Below are 23,331 nucleotides of genomic sequence, written 5' to 3' on the forward strand. Positions count from 1 at the left end.
TTGGAATGGGAAGGAGTTGGATATCCCATCTCATGTTATAGGAAGGGTCTCAGGTTTGGTATTAGAAGCATTGAGATATCACATCTCATGCTATAGGAAGGGTCTCAGGATTGGAATGGGAAGGACTTGGATGTCACATCTCATGCTATAGGGAGGGTCTCAAGTTTGATATTAGAAGCATTGAGATAACAAATCTCATGATATCGGAAGGGTCTCAGGATTGGAATGGGAAGGAGTTGGATATCACATCTCATGATAAAGGAAGGGTCTAAGGTTTGGAAGGGGAAGGATTTGGATATCACATCTCATGTTATAGGACGGGTCTCAGGTTTGGTATTAGAAGCATTGAGATATCAAGTCTCATGGTATAAGAAGGGTCTCAGAATTGGAATGGGAAGGAGTTGGATATCACATCTCAAGCTATAGGAAGCGTCTCAGGATTGGAATGGGAAGGAGTTTGATATCACATCTCATGCCATAGTATGGGTCTCAGGTTTGGTAGAAGCATTGGGATATCACATCTCATGCTATCGGAAGGGTATCAGTATTGGATTTGGAAGGAGTTGGATATCCCATCTCATGCTATAGGAAGGGTCTCATGTTAGAATGGGAAGGAGTTGGATATCACATTTCATGTTATAGGAAGGGTCTCAGGATTGGAATGGGAAGGACTTGGATATCATATCTCATGCTATAGGAAGGCTCTCAGGTTTGGAAGGGGAAGGAGTTGGATATCACATTTCATGTTAGAGGAAGGATCTCAGGTTTGGTATAAGCATTGAGATATCACATCTCATGCTATAGGAAGGGTCTCAGGATTGGAATGGGAAGAAGTTGGATATCACATCTCATGTTATAGGAAGGATCTCAGGTTTGGTATTAGAAGCATTGAGACATCACATATCATGCTATAGGAAGGGTCTCAGGATTGGAATGGGAAGGAGTTGGATATCACATCTCATGCTATAGGAAGGGTCTCAGGTTTGGTATAAGCATTGAGATATCACATCTCATGCTATAGGAAGGGTCTCAGGATTGGAATGGGAAGGATTTGGATATCACATCTTATGCTATAGGAAGGGTCTCAGGTTTGGTATAAGCATTGAGATATCACATCTCATGCTATAGGAAGGGTCTCAGGATTGGAATGGGAAGAAGTTGGATATCACATCTCATGCTATAGGAAGGATCTCAGATTTGGTATAAGCATTGAGATATCACTTCTCATGCTATTGGAAGGGTCTCAGGATTGGAATGGGAAGGAGTTGTATATGACATCTCAGGCCTTAGGAAGGGTCTCAGGTTTGGTATAAGCACTGAGATATCACATCTCTGCTATCGGAAGGGTCTCAGGATTGGAATGGGAAGGAGTTGGATATCCCATCTCATGTTATAGGAAGGGTCTCAGGTTTGGTATTAGAAGCATTGAGATATCACATCTCATGCTATAGGAAGGGTCTCAGGATTGGAATGGGAAGGACTTGGATGTCACATCTCATGCTATAGGGAGGGTCTCAAGTTTGATATTAGAAGCATTGAGATAACAAATCTCATGATATCGGAAGGGTCTCAGGATTGGAATGGGAAGGAGTTGGATATCACATCTCATGATAAAGGAAGGGTCTAAGGTTTGGAAGGGGAAGGATTTGGATATCACATCTCATGTTATAGGACGGGTCTCAGGTTTGGTATTAGAAGCATTGAGATATCAAGTCTCATGGTATAAGAAGGGTCTCAGAATTGGAATGGGAAGGAGTTGGATATCACATCTCAAGCTATAGGAAGCGTCTCAGGATTGGAATGGGAAGGAGTTTGATATCACATCTCATGCCATAGTATGGGTCTCAGGTTTGGTAGAAGCATTGGGATATCACATCTCATGCTATCGGAAGGGTATCAGTATTGGATTTGGAAGGAGTTGGATATCCCATCTCATGCTATAGGAAGGGTCTCATGTTAGAATGGGAAGGAGTTGGATATCACATTTCATGTTATAGGAAGGGTCTCAGGATTGGAATGGGAAGGACTTGGATATCATATCTCATGCTATAGGAAGGCTCTCAGGTTTGGAAGGGGAAGGAGTTGGATATCACATTTCATGTTAGAGGAAGGATCTCAGGTTTGGTATAAGCATTGAGATATCACATCTCATGCTATAGGAAGGGTCTCAGGATTGGAATGGGAAGAAGTTGGATATCACATCTCATGCTATAGGAAGGGTCTCAGGATTGGAATGGGAAGGAGTTGGATATCACATCTCATGTTATAGGAAGGATCTCAGGTTTGGTATTAGAAGCATTGAGACATCACATATCATGCTATAGGAAGGGTCTCAGGATTGGAATGGGAAGGAGTTGGATATCACATCTCATGCTATAGGAAGGGTCTCAGGTTTGGTATAAGCATTGAGATATCACATCTCATGCTATAGGAAGGGTCTCAGGATTGGAATGGGAAGGATTTGGATATCACATCTTATGCTATAGGAAGGGTCTCAGGTTTGGTATAAGCATTGAGATATCACATCTCATGCTATAGGAAGGGTCTCAGGATTGGAATGGGAAGAAGTTGGATATCACATCTCATGCTATAGGAAGGGTCTCAGATTTGGTATAAGCATTGAGATATCACATCTCATGCTATTGGAAGGGTCTCAGGATTGGAATGGGAAGGAGTTGTATATGACATCTCAGGCCTTAGGAAGGGTCTCAGGTTTGGTATAAGCACTGAGATATCACATCTCTGCTATCGGAAGGGTCTCAGGATTGGAATGGGAAGGAGTTGGATATCCCATCTCATGTTATAGGAAGGGTCTCAGGTTTGGTATTAGAAGCATTGAGATATCACATCTCATGCTATAGGAAGGGTCTCAGGATTGGAATGGGAAGGACTTGGATGTCACATCTCATGCTATAGGGAGGGTCTCAAGTTTGATATTAGAAGCATTGAGATAACAAATCTCATGATATCGGAAGGGTCTCAGGATTGGAATGGGAAGGAGTTGGATATCACATCTCATGATAAAGGAAGGGTCTAAGGTTTGGAAGGGGAAGGATTTGGATATCACATCTCATGTTATAGGACTGGTCTCAGGTTTGGTATTAGAAGCATTGAGATATCAAGTCTCATGGTATAAGAAGGGTCTCAGAATTGGAATGGGAAGGAGTTGGATATCACATCTCAAGCTATACGAAGCGTCTCAGGATTGGAATGGGAAGGAGTTTGATATCACATCTCATGCCATAGTATGGGTCTCAGGTTTGGTAGAAGCATTGGGATATCACATCTCATGCTATCGGAAGGGTATCAGTATTGGATTTGGAAGGAGTTGGATATCCCATCTAATGCTATAGGAAGGGTCTCATGTTAGAATGGGAAGGAGTTGGATATCACATTTCATGTTATAGGAAGGGTCTCAGGATTGGAATGGGAAGGACTTGGATATCATATCTCATGCTATAGGAAGGCTCTCAGGTTTGGAAGGGGAAGGAGTTGGATATCACATTTCATGTTAGAGGAAGGATCTCAGGTTTGGTATAAGCATTGAGATATCACATCTCATGCTATAGGAAGGGTCTCAGGATTGGAATGGGAAGAAGTTGGATATCACATCTCATGCTATAGGAAGGGTCTCAGGATTGGAATGGGAAGGAGTTGGATATCACATCTCATGTTATAGGAAGGATCTCAGGTTTGGTATTAGAAGCATTGAGACATCACATATCATGCTATAGGAAGGGTCTCAGGATTGGAATGGGAAGGAGTTGGATATCACATCTCATGCTATAGGAAGGGTCTCAGGTTTGGTATAAGCATTGAGATATCACATCTCATGCTATAGGAAGGGTCTCAGGATTGGAATGGGAAGGATTTGGATATCACATCTTATGCTATAGGAAGGGTCTCAGGTTTGGTATAAGCATTGAGATATCACATCTCATGCTATAGGAAGGGTCTCAGGATTGGAATGGGAAGAAGTTGGATATCACATCTCATGCTATAGGAAGGGTCTCAGATTTGGTATAAGCATTGAGATATCACATCTCATGCTATTGGAAGGGTCTCAGGATTGGAATGGGAAGGAGTTGTATATGACATCTCAGGCCTTAGGAAGGGTCTCAGGTTTGGTATAAGCACTGAGATATCACATCTCTGCTATCGGAAGGGTCTCAGGATTGGAATGGGAAGGAGTTGGATATCCCATCTCATGTTATAGGAAGGGTCTCAGGTTTGGTATTAGAAGCATTGAGATATCACATCTCATGCTATAGGAAGGGTCTCAGGATTGGAATGGGAAGGACTTGGATATCACATCTCATGCTATAGGAAGGGTCTCAGGTTTGGTATAAGCATTGAGATATCACATCTCATGCTATAGGAAGGGTCTCAGGATTGGAATGGGAAGGATTTGGATATCACATCTTATGCTATAGGAAGGGTCTCAGGTTTGGTATAAGCATTGAGATATCACATCTCATGCTATAGGAAGGGTCTCAGGGTTGGAATGGGAAGGAGTTTTATATGACATCTCATGCCATAGCAAGGGTCTCAGGTTTGGTATAAGCATTGAGGTATCACATCACATGCTATAGGAAGGGTCTCAGGATTGGAATGGGAAGGACTTGGATATCACATCTCATGCTATAGGCAGGGTCTCAGGTTTGGAAAGGGAAGGAGATGGATATCACATTTCATGTTAGAGGTAGGATCTCAGGTTTGGTATTAGAGGCATTGAGATATCACATCTCATGCTATCAGAAGGGTCTCAGGATTGGAATGGGAAGGAGTTGGATATCACATTTCATGCTAAAGGGAGGGTCTCAGGTTTGGAAGGGGAAGGATTTGGAAATCACATCTCATATTATAGGAAGGATCTCAGGTTTGGTATTAGAAGCATTGAGATATCACATCTCATGCTATCGGAAGGATCTCAGGTTTGGTATAAGAGGCATTGAGATATCACATCTCATGCTATCATAAGGGTCTCAGGATTGGAATGGGAAGGAGTTGGATATCACATCTCATGTTATAGGAAGGATCTCAGGTTTGGTATTAGAAGCATTGAGACATCACAGCTCATGCTATAGGAAGGGTCTCAGGATTGGAATGGGAAGGAGTTGGATATCACATCTCATGCTATAGGAAGGGTCTCAGGTTTGGTATAAGCATTGAGATATCACATCTCATGCTATAGGAAGGGTCTCAGGATTGGAATGGGAAGGATTTGGATATCACATCTTATGCTATAGGAAGGGTCTCAGGTTTGGTATAAGCATGGAGATATCACTTCTCATGCTATAGGAAGGGTCTCAGGATTGGAATGGGAAGGAGTTGGATATCACATCTCATGCTATAGGAAGGGTCTCAGATTTGGTATAAGCATTGAGATATCACATCTCATGCTATAGGAAGGGTCTCAGGATTGGAATGGGAAGGAGTTGTATATGACATCTCAGGCCATAGGAAGGGTCTCAGATTTGGTATAAGCATTGAGATATCACATCTCATGATATCGGAAGGGTCTCAGGATTGGAATGGGAAGGAGTTGGATATAACATCTCATGATAAAGGAAGGGTCTAAGGTTTGGAAGGGGAAGGATTTGGATATCACATCTCATGTTATAGGACGGGTCTCAGGTTTGGTATTAGAAGCATTGAGATATCAAGTCTCATGGTATAAGAAGGGTCTCAGGATTGGAATGGGAAGGAGTTTGATATCACATCTCATGCCATAGTATGGGACTCAGGTTTGGTAGAAGCATTGGGATATCACATCTCATGCTATCGGAAGGGTATCAGTATTGGATTTGGAAGGAGTTGGATATCCCATCTCATGCTATAGGAAGGGTCTCAGGTTGGAATGGGAAGGAGTTGGATATCACATTTCATGTTATAGGAAGGGTCTCAGGATTGGAATGGGAAGGACTTGGATATCATATCTCATGCTATAGGAAGGCTCTCAGGTTTGGAAGGGGAAGGAGTTGGATATCACATTTCATGTTAGAGGAAGGATCTCAGGTTTGGTATTAGAGGCCTTGAGATATCACATCTCATGCTATAGGAAGGGTCTCAGGATTGGAATGGGAAGGAGTTGGATATCACATCTCAAGCTATAGGAAGGGTCTCAGGTTTGGTATAAGCATTGAGATATCACATCTCATGCTATAGGAAGGGTCTCAGGATTGGAATGGGAAGAAGTTGGATATCACATCACATGCTATAGGAAGGGTCTCAGGTTTGGTATAAGCATTGAGATATCACATCTCATGCTATAGGAAAGGTCTCAGGATTGGAATGGGAAGGAGTTGTATATGCCATCTCATGCCATAGGAAGGGTCTCAGGTTTTGTATAAGCATTGAGATATCACATCACATGCTATAGGAAGGGTCTCAGGATTGGAATGGGAAGGAGTTGGATATCACATCTCATGCTAAAGGGAGGGTCTCAGGTTTGGAAGGGGAAGGATTTGGAAATCACATCTCATATTATAGGAAGGATCTCAGGTTTGGTATTAGAAGCATTGAGATATCACATCTCATGCTATCGGAAGGATCTCAGGTTTGGTATAAGAGGCATTGAGATATCACATCTCATGCTATCATAAGGGTCTCAGGATTGGAATGGGAAGGAGTTGGATATCACATCTCATGTTATAGGAAGGATCTCAGGTTTGGTATTGGAAGCATTGAGACATCACATCTCATGCTATAGGAAGGGTCTCAGGATTGGAATGGGAAGGAGTTGGATATCACATCTCATGCTATAGGAAGGGTCTCAGATTTGGTATAAGCATTGAGATATCACATCTCATGCTATAGGAAGGGTCTCAGGATTGGAATGGGAAGGAGTTGTATATGACATCTGAGGCCATAGGAAGGGTCTCAGGTTTGATATAAGCATTGAGATATCACATCTCTGCTATCGGAAGGGTCTCAGGATTGGAATTGGAAGGAGTTGGATATCCCATCTGAGTTGGATATCCCATCTCATGTTATAGGAAGGGTCTCAGGTTTGGTATTAGAAGCATTGAGATATCACATCTCATGCTATAGGAAGGGTCTCAGGATTGGAATGGGGAGGACTTGGATGTCACATCTCATGCTATAGGGAGGGTCTCAAGTTTGATATTAGAAACATTGAGATAACAAATGTCATGATATCGGAAGGGTCTCAGGATTGGAATGGGAAGGAGTTGGATATCACATCTCATGATAAAGGAAGGGTCTAAGGTTTGGAAGGGGAAGGATTTGGATATCACATCTCATGTTATAGGACGGGTCTCAGGTTTGGTATTAGAAGCATTGAGATATCAAGTCTCATGGTATAGAAAGGGTCTCAGAATTGGAATGGGAAGAAGTTGGATATCACATCTCAAGCTATAGGAAGGGTCTCAGGATTGGAATGGGAAGGAGTTTGATATCACATCTCATGCCATAGTATGGGTCTCAGATTTGGTAGAAGCATTGGGATATCACATCTCATGCTATCGGAATGGTATCAGTATTGGATTTGGAAGGAGTTGGATATCCCATCTCATGCTATAGGAAGGGTCTCAGGATTGGAATGGGAAGGACTTGGATATCACATCTCATGCTATAGGCAGGGTCTCAGGTTTGGAAAGGGAAGGAGATGGATATCACATTTCATGTTAGAGGTAGGATCTCAGGTTTGGTATTAGAGGCATTGAGATATCACATCTCATGCTATCAGAAGGGTCTCAGGATTGGAATGGGAAGGAGTTGGATATCACATCTCATGCTAAAGGGAGGGTCTCAGGTTTGGAAGGGGAAGGATTTGGAAATCACATCTCATATTATAGGAAGGATCTCAGGTTTGGTATTAGAAGCATTGAGATATCACATCTCATGCTATCGGAAGGATCTCAGGTTTGGTATAAGAGGCATTGAGATATCACATCTCATGCTATCATAAGGGTCTCAGGATTGGAATGGGAAGGAGTTGGATATCACATCTCATGTTATAGGAAGGATCTCAGGTTTGGTATTAGAAGCATTGAGACATCACATCTCATGCTATAGGAAGGGTCTCAGGATTGGAATGGGAAGGAGTTGTATATGACATCTCAGGCCATAGGAAGGGTCTCAGGTTTGATATAAGCATTGAGATATCACATCTCTGCTATCGGAAGGGTCTCAGGATTGGAATGGGAAGGAGTTGGATATCCCATCTGAGTTGGATATCCCATCTCATGTTATAGGAAGGGTCTCAGGTTTGGTATTAGAAGCATTGAGATATCACATCTCATGCTATAGGAAGGGTCTCAGGATTGGAATGGGGAGGACTTGGATGTCACATCTCATGCTATAGGGAGGGTCTCAAGTTTGATATTAGAAGCATTGAGATAACAAATCTCATGATATCGGAAGGGTCTCAGGATTGGAATGGGAAGGAGTTGGATATCACATCTCATGATAAAGGAAGGGTCTAAGGTTTGGAAGGGGAAGGATTTGGATATCACATCTCATGTTATAGGACGGGTCTCAGGTTTGGTATTAGAAGCATTGAGATATCAAGTCTCATGGTATAGGAAGGGTCTCAGAATTGGAATGGGAAGAAGTTGGATATCACATCTCAAGCTATAGGAAGGGTCTCAGGATTGGAATGGGAAGGAGTTTGGTATCACATCTCATGCCATAGTATGGGTCTCAGATTTGGTAGAAGCATTGGGATATCACATCTCATGCTATCGGAATGGTATCAGTATTGGATTTGGAAGGAGTTGGATATCCCATCTCATGCTATAGGAAAGGTCTCAGGTTGGAATGGGATGGAGTTGGATATCACATTTCATGTTATAGGAAGGGTCTCAGGTTTGGAATGGGAAGGAATTGGATATCACATCTCATGTTATAGGAAGGATCTCTGGTTTGGTATTAGAACCATTGAGATATCACATCTCATGCTATAGGAAGGGTCTCAGGATTGGAATGCGAAGGATTTGGATATCACATCTCATGCTAAAGGAAGGGTCTCAGGTTTGGTAGAACCGTTGAGATATTCCATCTCTGCTATCGGAAGGGTCTCAGGATTGGATTGGGAAGGAGTTGGATATCCCTTCCCATGCTATAGGAAGGGTCTCAGGATTTGAATGGCAAGGAGTTGGATATCACATATCATGCCATAGGAAGGGTCTCAGGTTTGGTATAAGCATTGAGATATCACATCTCTGCTATCGGAAGGGTCTCCGGATTGGATTGGGAAGGAGTTGGATATCCCTTCTCATGCTATAGGAAGTGTCTCAGGTTGGAATGGGAAGGAGTTGGATATCACATCTCATGTTATAGGAAGGGTCTCAGGATTGGAATGGGAAGGATTTGGATATCACATCTCTTGCTATAGGAAGGGTCTCAGGATTGGAATGGGTAGGAGTTGGATATTACATTCTTGCTATAGGAAGGGTCTCATGTTTGGAATGGAAGGAGTTGGATATCACATATGCTATAGGAAGTGTCTCAGGTCTGGAACGGGAAGGAGTTGGATATCACATCTCATGTTAGAAGAAGGATCTCAGGTTTGGTATTAGAGGCCTTGAGATATCACATCTCATGCTATAGGAAGGGTCTCAGGTTTGGTATAAGCATTGAGATATCACATCTCATGCTATAGGAAGGGTCCCAGCATTGGAATGGGAAGGAGTTGTATATGACATCTCATGCCATAAGAAGGGTCTCAGGTTTGGTATAAGCATTGAGATATCACATCTCATGCTATAGGAAGGGTCTCAGGATTGGAATGGGAAGGACTTGGATATCACAGCTCATGCTATAGGCAGGGTCTCAGGTTTGGAAAGGGAAGGAGATGGATATCACATTTCATGTTAGAGGTAGGATCTCAGGTTTGGTATTAGAGGCATTGAGATATCACATCTCATGCTATCAGAAGGGTCTCAGGATTGGAATGGGAAGGAGTTGTATATCACATCTCATGCCAAAGGGAGGGTCTTAGGTTTGGAAGGGGAAGGATTTGAATATCACATCACATGTTATAGGAAGGATCTCAGGTTTGGTATTAGAGGCATTGAGATATCACATCTCATGCTATCGGAAGGGTCTCAGGATTGGAATGGGAAGGAGTTGGATATCACATCTCATGCTATAGGAAGGGTCTCAGGTTTGGAACTGGAAGGAGTTGGATATCACATCTCGTGTTATAGGAAGAGTCTCAGGTTTGGTATAAGCATTGAGATATCACATCTCTGCAATTGGAAGTGTCTCAGGATTGGGATGGGAAGGATTTGGATATCACATCTCATGCTATAGGAAGGGTCTCAGGTTTGGAACGGGAAGGAGTTGGATATCACATCTCATGTTATAGGAAGAGTCTCAGGTTTGGTATAAGCATTGAGATATCAAATCTCTGCAATCGGAAGTGTCTCAGGATTGGAACGGGAAGGAGTTGGATATCCCATCTCATGTTATAGGACTGGTCTCAGGTTTGGTATTAGAAGCATTGAGATATCACATCGCATGCTGTAGGAAGGGTCTCAGGTTTGGAATGGGAAGGAATTGGATATCACATCTCATGTCATAGGAAGGATCTCAGGTTTGGTATTAGAAGCATTGAGATATCACATCTCATGCTATAGGAATGGTCTCAGGATTGGAATGGGAAGGAGTTGGATATTACATTCTTGCTATGGGAAGGGTCTCATGTTTGGAATTGGAAGGAGTTGGATATCACATATGCTATAGGAAGGGTCTCAGGTTTGGAATGGGAAGGAGTTGGATATCACATCTCATGTTATAGGAAGGGTCTCAGGTTGGTATACGCATTGAGATATCACATCTCTGCTATCGGAAGGGTCTCAGGATTGGAATGGGAAGGAGTTGGATATCCCATCTCATGTTATAGGAAGGGGGTCAGGTTTGGTATTAGAAGCATTGAGATATCACATCTCATGCTATAGGAAGGGTCTCAGGATTGGAATGGGGAGGACTTGGATGTCACATCTCATGCTATAGGGAGGGTCTCAAGTTTGATATTAGAAGCATTGAGATAACAAATCTCATGATATCGGAAGGGTCTCAGGATTGGAATGGGAAGGAGTTGGATATCACATCTCATGATAAAGGAAGGGTCTAAGGTTTGGAAGGGGAAGGATTTGGATATCACATCTCATGTTATAGGACGGGTCTCAGGTTTGGTATTAGAAGCATTGAGATATCAAGTCTCATGGTATAAGAAGGGTCTCAGAATTGGAATGGGAAGGAGTTGGATATCACATCTCAAGCTATAGGAAGCGTCTCAGGATTGGAATGGGAAGGAGTTTGATATCACATCTCATGCCATAGTATGGGTCTCAGGTTTGGTAGAAGCATTGGGATATCACATCTCATGCTATCGGAAGGGTATCAGTATTGGATTTGGAAGGAGTTGGATATCCCATCTCATGCTATAGGAAGGGTCTCATGTTAGAATGGGAAGGAGTTGGATATCACATTTCATGTTATAGGAAGGGTCTCAGGATTGGAATGGGAAGGACTTGGATATCATATCTCATGCTATAGGAAGGCTCTCAGGTTTGGAAGGGGAAGGAGTTGGATATCACATTTCATGTTAGAGGAAGGATCTCAGGTTTGGTATAAGCATTGAGATATCACATCTCATGCTATAGGAAGGGTCTCAGGATTGGAATGGGAAGAAGTTGGATATCACATCTCATGCTATAGGAAGGGTCTCAGGATTGGAATGGGAAGGAGTTGGATATCACATCTCATGTTATAGGAAGGATCTCAGGTTTGGTATTAGAAGCATTGAGACATCACATATCATGCTATAGGAAGGGTCTCAGGATTGGAATGGGAAGGAGTTGGATATCACATCTCATGCTATAGGAAGGGTCTCAGGTTTGGTATAAGCATTGAGATATCACATCTCATGCTATAGGAAGGGTCTCAGGATTGGAATGGGAAGGATTTGGATATCACATCTTATGCTATAGGAAGGGTCTCAGGTTTGGTATAAGCATTGAGATATCACATCTCATGCTATAGGAAGGGTCTCAGGGTTGGAATGGGAAGGAGTTGTATATGACATCTCATGCCATAGCAAGGGTCTCAGGTTTGGTATAAGCATTGAGGTATCACATCACATGCTATAGGAAGGGTCTCAGGATTGGAATGGGAAGGACTTGGATATCACATCTCATGCTATAGGCAGGGTCTCAGGTTTGGAAAGGGAAGGAGATGGATATCACATTTCATGTTAGAGGTAGGATCTCAGGTTTGGTATTAGAGGCATTGAGATATCACATCTCATGCTATCAGAAGGGTCTCAGGATTGGAATGGGAAGGAGTTGGATATCACATTTCATGCTAAAGGGAGGGTCTCAGGTTTGGAAGGGGAAGGATTTGGAAATCACATCTCATATTATAGGAAGGATCTCAGGTTTGGTATTAGAAGCATTGAGATATCACATCTCATGCTATCGGAAGGATCTCAGGTTTGGTATAAGAGGCATTGAGATATCACATCTCATGCTATAGGAAGGGTCTCAGGATTGGAATGGGAAGGAGTTGTATATGACATCTCAGGCCATAGGAAGGGTCTCAGATTTGGTATAAGCATTGAGATATCACATCTCATGATATCGGAAGGGTCTCAGGATTGGAATGGGAAGGAGTTGGATATAACATCTCATGATAAAGGAAGGGTCTAAGGTTTGGAAGGGGAAGGATTTGGATATCACATCTCATGTTATAGGACGGGTCTCAGGTTTGGTATTAGAAGCATTGAGATATCAAGTCTCATGGTATAAGAAGGGTCTCAGGATTGGAATGGGAAGGAGTTTGATATCACATCTCATGCCATAGTATGGGACTCAGGTTTGGTAGAAGCATTGGGATATCACATCTCATGCTATCGGAAGGGTATCAGTATTGGATTTGGAAGGAGTTGGATATCCCATCTCATGCTATAGGAAGGGTCTCAGGTTGGAATGGGAAGGAGTTGGATATCACATTTCATGTTATAGGAAGGGTCTCAGGATTGGAATGGGAAGGACTTGGATATCATATCTCATGCTATAGGAAGGCTCTCAGGTTTGGAAGGGGAAGGAGTTGGATATCACATTTCATGTTAGAGGAAGGATCTCAGGTTTGGTATTAGAGGCCTTGAGATATCACATCTCATGCTATAGGAAGGGTCTCAGGATTGGAATGGGAAGGAGTTGGATATCACATCTCAAGCTATAGGAAGGGTCTCAGGTTTGGTATAAGCATTGAGATATCACATCTCATGCTATAGGAAGGGTCTCAGGATTGGAATGGGAAGAAGTTGGATATCACATCACATGCTATAGGAAGGGTCTCAGGTTTGGTATAAGCATTGAGATATCACATCTCATGCTATAGGAAGGGTCTCAGGATTGGAATGGGAAGGAGTTGTATATGCCATCTCATGCCATAGGAAGGGTCTCAGGTTTTGTATAAGCATTGAGATATCACATCACATGCTATAGGAAGGGTCTCAGGATTGGAATGGGAAGGAGTTGGATATCACATCTCATGCTAAAGGGAGGGTCTCAGGTTTGGAAGGGGAAGGATTTGGAAATCACATCTCATATTATAGGAAGGATCTCAGGTTTGGTATTAGAAGCATTGAGATATCACATCTCATGCTATCGGAAGGATCTCAGGTTTGGTATAAGAGGCATTGAGATATCACATCTCATGCTATCATAAGGGTCTCAGGATTGGAATGGGAAGGAGTTGGATATCACATCTCATGTTATAGGAAGGATCTCAGGTTTGGTATTGGAAGCATTGAGACATCACATCTCATGCTATAGGAAGGGTCTCAGGATTGGAATGGGAAGGAGTTGGATATCACATCTCATGCTATAGGAAGGGTCTCAGATTTGGTATAAGCATTGAGATATCACATCTCATGCTATAGGAAGGGTCTCAGGATTGGAATGGGAAGGAGTTGTATATGACATCTGAGGCCATAGGAAGGGTCTCAGGTTTGATATAAGCATTGAGATATCACATCTCTGCTATCGGAAGGGTCTCAGGATTGGAATTGGAAGGAGTTGGATATCCCATCTGAGTTGGATATCCCATCTCATGTTATAGGAAGGGTCTCAGGTTTGGTATTAGAAGCATTGAGATATCACATCTCATGCTATAGGAAGGGTCTCAGGATTGGAATGGGGAGGACTTGGATGTCACATCTCATGCTATAGGGAGGGTCTCAAGTTTGATATTAGAAACATTGAGATAACAAATGTCATGATATCGGAAGGGTCTCAGGATTGGAATGGGAAGGAGTTGGATATCACATCTCATGATAAAGGAAGGGTCTAAGGTTTGGAAGGGGAAGGATTTGGATATCACATCTCATGTTATAGGACGGGTCTCAGGTTTGGTATTAGAAGCATTGAGATATCAAGTCTCATGGTATAGAAAGGGTCTCAGAATTGGAATGGGAAGAAGTTGGATATCACATCTCAAGCTATAGGAAGGGTCTCAGGATTGGAATGGGAAGGAGTTTGATATCACATCTCATGCCATAGTATGGGTCTCAGATTTGGTAGAAGCATTGGGATATCACATCTCATGCTATCGGAATGGTATCAATATTGGATTTGGAAGGAGTTGGATATCCCATCTCATGCTATAGGAAGGGTCTCAGGATTGGAATGGGAAGGACTTGGATATCACATCTCATGCTATAGGCAGGGTCTCAGGTTTGGAAAGGGAAGGAGATGGATATCACATTTCATGTTAGAGGTAGGATCTCAGGTTTGGTATTAGAGGCATGAGATATCACATCTCATGCTATCAGAAGGGTCTCAGGATTGGAATGGGAAGGAGTTGGATATCACATCTCATGCTAAAGGGAGGGTCTCAGGTTTGGAAGGGGAAGGATTTGGAAATCACATCTCATATTATAGGAAGGATCTCAGGTTTGGTATTAGAAGCATTGAGATATCACATCTCATGCTATCGGAAGGATCTCAGGTTTGGTATAAGAGGCATTGAGATATCACATCTCATGCTATCATAAGGGTCTCAGGATTGGAATGGGAAGGAGTTGGATATCACATCTCATGTTATAGGAAGGATCTCAGGTTTGGTATTAGAAGCATTGAGACATCACATCTCATGCTATAGGAAGGGTCTCAGGATTGGAATGGGAAGGAGTTGTATATGACATCTCAGGCCATAGGAAGGGTCTCAGGTTTGATATAAGCATTGAGATATCACATCTCTGCTATCGGAAGGGTCTCAGGATTGGAATGGGAAGGAGTTGGATATCCCATCTGAGTTGGATATCCCATCTCATGTTATAGGAAGGGTCTCAGGTTTGGTATTAGAAGCATTGAGATATCACATCTCATGCTATAGGAAGGGTCTCAGGATTGGAATGGGGAGGACTTGGATGTCACATCTCATGCTATAGGGAGCGTCTCAAGTTTGATATTAGAAGCATTGAGATAACAAATCTCATGATATCGGAAGGGTCTCAGGATTGGAATGGGAAGGAGTTGGATATCACATCTCATGATAAAGGAAGGGTCTAAGGTTTGGAAGGGGAAGGATTTGGATATCACATCTCATGTTATAGGACGGGTCTCAGGTTTGGTATTAGAAGCATTGAGATATCAAGTCTCATGGTATAGGAAGGGTCTCAGAATTGGAATGGGAAGAAGTTGGATATCACATCTCAAGCTGTAGGAAGGGTCTCAGGATTGGAATGGGAAGGAGTTTGGTATCACATCTCATGCCATAGTATGGGTCTTAGATTTGGTAGAAGCATTGGGATATCACATCTCATGCTATCGGAATGGTATCAGTATTGGATTTGGAAGGAGTTGGATATCCCATCTCATGCTATAGGAAAGGTCTCAGGTTGGAATGGGATGGAGTTGGATATCACATTTCATGTTATAGGAAGGGTCTCAGGTTTGGAATGGGAAGGAATTGGATATCACATCTCATGTTATAGGAAGGATCTCTGGTTTGGTATTAGAACCATTGAGATATCACATCTCATGCTATAGGAAGGGTCTCAGGATTGGAATGCGAAGGATTTGGATATCACATCTCATGCTAAAGGAAGGGTCTCAGGTTTGGTAGAAGCGTTGAGATATCACATCTCTGCTATCGGAAGGGTCTCAGGATTGGATTGGGAAGGAGTTGGATATCCCTTCCCATGCTATAGGAAGGGTCTCAGGATTTGAATGGCAATGAGTTGGATATCACATATCATGCCATAGGAAGGGTCTCAGGTTTGGTATAAGCATTGAGATATCACATCTCTGCTATTGGAAGGGTCTCCGGATTGGATTGGGAAGGAGTTGGATATCCCTTCTCATGCTATAGGAAGTGTCTCAGGTTGGAATGGGAAGGAGTTGGATATCACATCTCATGTTATAGGAAGGGTCTCAGGATTGGAATGGGAAGGATTTGGATATCACATCTCTTGCTATAGGAAGGGTCTCAGGATTGGAATGGGTAGGAGTTGGATATTACATTCTTGCTATAGGAAGGGTCTCATGTTTGGAATGGAAGGAGTTGGATATCACATATGCTATAGGAAGTGTCTCAGGTTTGGAACGGGAAGGAGTTGGATATCACATCTCATGTTAGAAGAAGGATCTCAGGTTTGGTATTAGAGGCCTTGAGATATCACATCTCATGCTATAGGAAGGGTCTCAGGTTTGGTATAAGCATTGAGATATCACATCTCATGCTATAGGAAGGGTCCCAGCATTGGAATGGGAAGGAGTTGTATATGACATCTCATGCCATAAGAAGGGTCTCAGGTTTGGTATAAGCATTGAGATATCACATCTCATGCTATAGGAAGGGTCTCAGGATTGGAATGGGAAGGACTTGGATATCACAGCTCATGCTATAGGCAGGGTCTCAGGTTTGGAAAGGGAAGGAGATGGATATCACATTTCATGTTAGAGGTAGGATCTCAGGTTTGGTATTAGAGGCATTGAGATATCACATCTCATGCTATCAGAAGGGTCTCAGGATTGGAATGGGAAGGAGTTGTATATCACATCTCATGCCAAAGGGAGGGTCTTAGGTTTGGAAGGGGAAGGATTTGAATATCACATCACATGTTATAGGAAGGATCTCAGGTTTGGTATTAGAGGCATTGAGATATCACATCTCATGCTATCGGAAGGGTCTCAGGATTGGAATGGGAAGGAGTTGGATATCACATCTCATGCTATAGGAAGGGTCTCAGGTTTGAAACGGGAAGGAGTTGGATATCACATCTCGTGTTATAGGAAGAGTCTCAGGCTTGGTATAAGCATTGAGATATCACATCTCTGCAATTGGAAGTGTCTCAGGATTGGGATGGGAAGGATTTGGATATCACATCTCATGCTATAGGAAGGGTCTCAGGTTTGGAACGGGAAGGAGTTGGATATCACATCTCATGTTATAGGAAGAGTCTCAGGTTTGGTATAAGCATTGAGATATCAAATCTCTGCAATCGGAAGTGTCTCAGGATTGGAACGGGAAGGAGTTGGATATCCCATCTCATGTTATAGGACTGGTCTCAGGTTTGGTATTAGAAGCATTGAGATATCACATCGCATGCTGTAGGAAGGGTCTCAGGTTTGGAATGGGAAGGAATTGGATATCACATCTCATGTCATAGGAAGGATCTCAGGTTTGGTATTAGAAGCATTGAGATATCACATCTCATGCTATAGGAATGGTCTCAGGATTGGAATGGGAAGGAGTTGGATATTACATTCTTGCTATGGGAAGGGTCTCATGTTTGGAATTGGAAGGAGTTGGATATCACATATGCTATAGGAAGGGTCTCAGGTTTGGAATGGGAAGCAGTTGGATATCACATCTCATGTTATAGGAAGGGTCTCAGGTTGGTATACGCATTGAGATATCACATCTCTGCTATCGGAAGGGTCTCAGGATTGGAATGGGAAGGAGTTGGATATCCCATCTCATGTTATAGGAAGGGTCTCAGGTTTGGTATTAGAAGCATTGAGATATCACATCTCATGCTATAGGAAGGGTCTCAGGATTGGAATGGGGAGGACTTGGATGTCACATCTCATGCTATAGGGAGGGTCTCAAGTTTGATATTAGAAGCATTGAGATAACAAATCTCATGATATCGGAAGGGTCTCAGGATTGGAATGGGAAGGAGTTGGATATCACATCTCATGATAAAGGAAGGGTCTAAGGTTTGGAAGGGGAAGGATTTGGATATCACATCTCATGTTATTGGATGGGTCTCAGGTTTGGTATTAGAAGCATTGAGATATCAAGTCTCATGGTATAGGAAGGGTCTCAGAATTGGAATGGTAAGGAGTTGGATATCACATCTCAAGCTATAGGAAGGGTCTCAGGATTGGAATGGGAAGGAGTTTGATATCACATCTTATGCCATAGTATGGGTCTCAGGTTTGGTAGAAGCATTGGGATATCACATCTCATGCTATTGGAAGGGTATCAGTATTGGATTTGGAAGGAGTTGGATATAACATCTCATGCTATAGGAAGGGTCTCAGGTTGGAATGGGAAGGATTTGGATATCACATTTCATGTTATAGGAAGGGTCTCAGGATTGGAATGGGAAGGACTTGGATATCATATCTCATGCTATAGGAAGGCTCTCAGGTTTGGAAGGGGAAGGAGTTGGATATCACATTTCATGTTAGAGGAAGGATCTCAGGTTTGGTATTAGAGGCCTTGAGATATCACATCTCATGCTATAGGAAGGCTCTCAGGTTTGGAAGGGGAAGGAGTTGGATATCACATTTCATGTTAGAGGAAGGATCTCAGGTTTGGTATTAGAGGCCTTGAGATATCACATCTCATGCTATAGGAAGGGTCTCAGGATTGGAATGGGAAGGAGTTGGATATCACATCTCAAGCTATAGGAAGGGTCTCAGGTTTGGTCTAAGCATTGAGATATCACATCTCATGCTATAGGAAGGGTCTCAGGATTGGAATGGGAAGGAGTTGGATATCACATCTCATATTATAGGAAAGATCTCAGGTTTGGTATTAGAAGCATTGAGACATCACATCTCATGTTATAGGAAGGGTCTTAGGATTGGAATGGGAAGAAGTTGGATATCACATCTCATGCTATAGGAAGGGTCTCAGGTTGGAATGGGAAGGAGTTGGATATCACATTTCATGTTATAGGAAGGGTCTCAGGATTGGAATGGGAAGGACTTGGATATCATATCTCATGCTATAGGAAGGCTCTCAGTTTTGGAAGGGGAAGGAGTTGGATATCACATTTCATGTTAGAGGAAGGATCTCAGGTTTGGTATTAGAGGCCTTGAGATATCACATCTCATGCTATAGGAAGGGTCTCAGGATTGGAATGGGAAGGAGTTGGATATCACATCTCAAGCTATAGGAAGGGTCTCAGGTTTGGTATAAGCATTGAGATATCACATCTCATGCTATAGGAAGGGTCTCAGGATTGGAATGGGAAGAAGTTGGATATCACATCACATGCTATAGGAAGGGTCTCAGGATTGGAATGGGAAGGAGTTGGATATCACATCTCATGCTAAAGGGAGGGTCTCAGGTTTGGAAGGGGAAGGATTTGGAAATCACATCTCATATTATAGGAAGGATCTCAGGTTTGGTATTAGAAGCATTGAGATATCACATCTCATGCTATCGGAAGGATCTCAGGTTTGGTATAAGAGGCATTGAGATATCACATCTCATGCTATCATAAGGGTCTCAGGATTGGAATGGGAAGGAGTTGGATATCACATCTCATGTTATAGGAAGGATCTCAGGTTTGGTATTGGAAGCATTGAGACATCACATCTCATGCTATAGGAAGGGTCTCAGGATTGGAATGGGAAGGAGTTGGATATCACATCTCATGCTATAGGAAGGGTCTCAGATTTGGTATAAGCATTGAGATATCACATCTCATGCTATAGGAAGGGTCTCAGGATTGGAATGGGAAGGAGTTGTATATGACATCTCAGGCCATAGGAAGGGTCTCAGGTTTGATATAAGCATTGAGATATCACATCTCTGCTATCGGAAGGGTCTCAGGATTGGAATGGGAAGGAGTTGGATATCCCATCTGAGTTGGATATCCCATCTCATGTTATAGGAAGGGTCTCAGGTTTGGTATTAGAAGCATTGAGATATCACATCTCATGCTATAGGAAGGGTCTCAGGATTGGAATGGGGAGGACTTGGATGTCACATCTCATGCTATAGGGAGGGTCTCAAGTTTGATATTAGAAATATTGAGATAACAAATGTCATGATATCGGAAGGGTCTCAGGATTGGAATGGGAAGGAGTTGGATATCACATCTCATGATAAAGGAAGGGTCTAAGGTTTGGAAGGGGAAGGATTTGGATATCATATCTCATGTTATAGGACGGGTCTCAGGTTTGGTATTAGAAGCATTGAGATATCAAGTCTCATGGTATAGAAAGGGTCTCAGAATTGGAATGGGAAGAAGTTGGATATCACATCTCAAGCTATAGGAAGGGTCTCAGGATTGGAATGGGAAGGAGTTTGATATCACATCTCATGCCATAGTATGGGTCTCAGATTTGGTAGAAGCATTGGGATATCACATCTCATGCTATCGGAATGGTATCAGTATTGGATTTGGAAGGAGTTGGATATCCCATCTCATGCTATAGGAAGGGTCTCAGGATTGGAATGGGAAGGACTTGGATATCACATCTCATGCTATAGGCAGGGTCTCAGGTTTGGAAAGGGAAGGAGATGGATATCACATTTCATGTTAGAGGTAGGATCTCAGGTTTGGTATTAGAGGCATTGAGATATCACATCTCATGCTATCAGAAGGGTCTCAGGATTGGAATGGGAAGGAGTTGGATATCACATCTCATGCTAAAGGGAGGGTCTCAGGTTTGGAAGGGGAAGGATTTGGAAATCACATCTCATATTATAGGAAGGATCTCAGGTTTGGTATTAGAAGCATTGAGATATCACATCTCATGCTATCGGAAGGATCTCAGGTTTGGTATAAGAGGCATTGAGATATCACATCTCATGCTATCATAAGGGTCTCAGGATTGGAATGGGAAGGAGTTGGATATCACATCTCATGTTATAGGAAGGATCTCAGGTTTGGTATTAGAAGCATTGAGACATCACATCTCATGCTATAGGAAGGGTCTCAGGATTGGAATGGGAAGGAGTTGTATATGACATCTCAGGCCATAGGAAGGGTCTCAGGTTTGATATAAGCATTGAGATATCACATCTCTGCTATCGGAAGGGTCTCAGGATTGGAATGGGAAGGAGTTGGATATCCCATCTGAGTTGGATATCCCATCTCATGTTATAGGAAGGGTCTCATGTTTGGTATTAGAAGCATTGAGATATCACATCTCATGCTATAGGAAGGGTCTCAGGATTGGAATGGGGAGGACTTGGATGTCACATCTCATGCTATAGGGAGGGTCTCAAGTTTGATATTAGAAGCATTGAGATAACAAATCTCATGATATCGGAAGGGTCTCAGGATTGGAATGGGAAGGAGTTGGATATCACATCTCATGATAAAGGAAGGGTCTAAGGTTTGGAAGGGGAAGGATTTGGATATCACATCTCATGTTATAGGACGGGTCTCAGGTTTGGTATTAGAAGCATTGAGATGTCAAGTCTCATGGTATAGGAAGGGTCTCAGAATTGGAATGGGAAGAAGTTGGATATCACATCTCAAGCTATAGGAAGGGTCTCAGGATTGGAATGGGAAGGAGTTTGGTATCACATCTCATGCCATAGTATGGGTCTCAGATTTAGTAGAAGCATTGGGATATCACATCTCATGCTATCGGAATGGTATCAGTATTGGATTTGGAAGGAGTTGGATATCCCATCTCATGCTATAGGAAAGGTCTCAGGTTGGAATGGGATGGAGTTGGATATCACATTTCATGTTATAGGAAGGGTCTCAGGTTTGGAATGGGAAGGAATTGAATATCACATCTCATGTTATAGGAAGGATCTCTGGTTTGGTATTAGAACCATTGAGATATCACATCTCATGCTATAGGAAGGGTCTCAGGATTGGAATGCGAAGGATTTGATTATCACATCTCATGCTAAAGGAAGGGTCTCAGGTTTGGTAGAAGCGTTGAGATATCACATCTCTGCTATCTGAAGGGTCTCAGGATTGGATTGGGAAGGAGTTGGATATCCCTTCCCATGCTATAGGAAGGGTCTCAGGATTTGAATGGCAAGGAGTTGGATATCACATATCATGCCATAGGAAGGGTCTCAGGTTTGGTATAAGCATTGAGATATCACATCTCTGCTATCGGAAGGGTCTCCGGATTGGATTGGGAAGGAGTTGGATATCCCTTCTCATGCTATAGGAAGTGTCTCAGGTTGGAATGGGAAGGAGTTGGATATCACATCTCATGTTATAGGAAGGGTCTCAGGATTGGAATGGGAAGGATTTGGATATCACATCTCTTGCTATAGGAAGGGTCTCAGGATTGGAATGGGTAGGAGTTGGATATTACATTCTTGCTATAGGAAGGGTCTCATGTTTGGAATGGAAGGAGTTGGATATCACATATGCTATAGGAAGTGTCTCAGGTTTGGAACGGGAAGGAGTTGGATATCACATCTCATGTTAGAAGAAGGATCTCAGGATTGGTATTAGAGGCCTTGAGATATCTCATCTCATGCTATAGGAAGGGTCTCAGGATTGGAATGGGAAGGACTTGGATATCACAGCTCATGCTATAGGCAGGGTCTCAGGTTTGGAAAGGGAAGGAGATGGATATCACATTTCATGTTAGAGGTAGGATCTCAGGTTTGGTATTAGAGGCATTGAGATATCACATCTCATGCTATCAGAAGGGTCTCAGGATTGGAATGGGAAGGAGTTATATATCACATCTCATGCCAAAGGGAGGGTCTTAGGTTTGGAAGGGGAAGGATTTGAATATCACATCACATGTTATAGGAAGGATCTCAGGTTTGGTATTAGAGGCATTGAGATATCACATCTCATGCTATCGGAAGGGTCTCAGGATTGGAATGGGAAGGAGTTGGATATCACATCTCATGCTATAGGAAGGGTCTCAGGTTTGGAACGGGAAGGAGTTGGATATCACATCTCGTGTTATAGGAAGAGTCTCAGGTTTGGTATAAGCATTGAGATATCACATCTCTGCAATTGGAAGTGTCTCAGGATTGGGATGGGAAGGATTTGGATATCACATCTCATGCTATAGGAAGGGTCTCAGGTTTGGAACGGGAAGGAGTTGGATATCACATCTCATGTTATAGGAAGAGTCTCAGGTTTGGTATAAGCATTGAGATATC

Source organism: Ambystoma mexicanum, unplaced genomic scaffold, assembly GCF_040938575.1.
Source record: "Ambystoma mexicanum isolate Mex_15411 unplaced genomic scaffold, UKY_AmexF1_1 Mex_scaf12, whole genome shotgun sequence".
NCBI lineage: Eukaryota > Metazoa > Chordata > Amphibia > Caudata > Ambystomatidae > Ambystoma > Ambystoma mexicanum.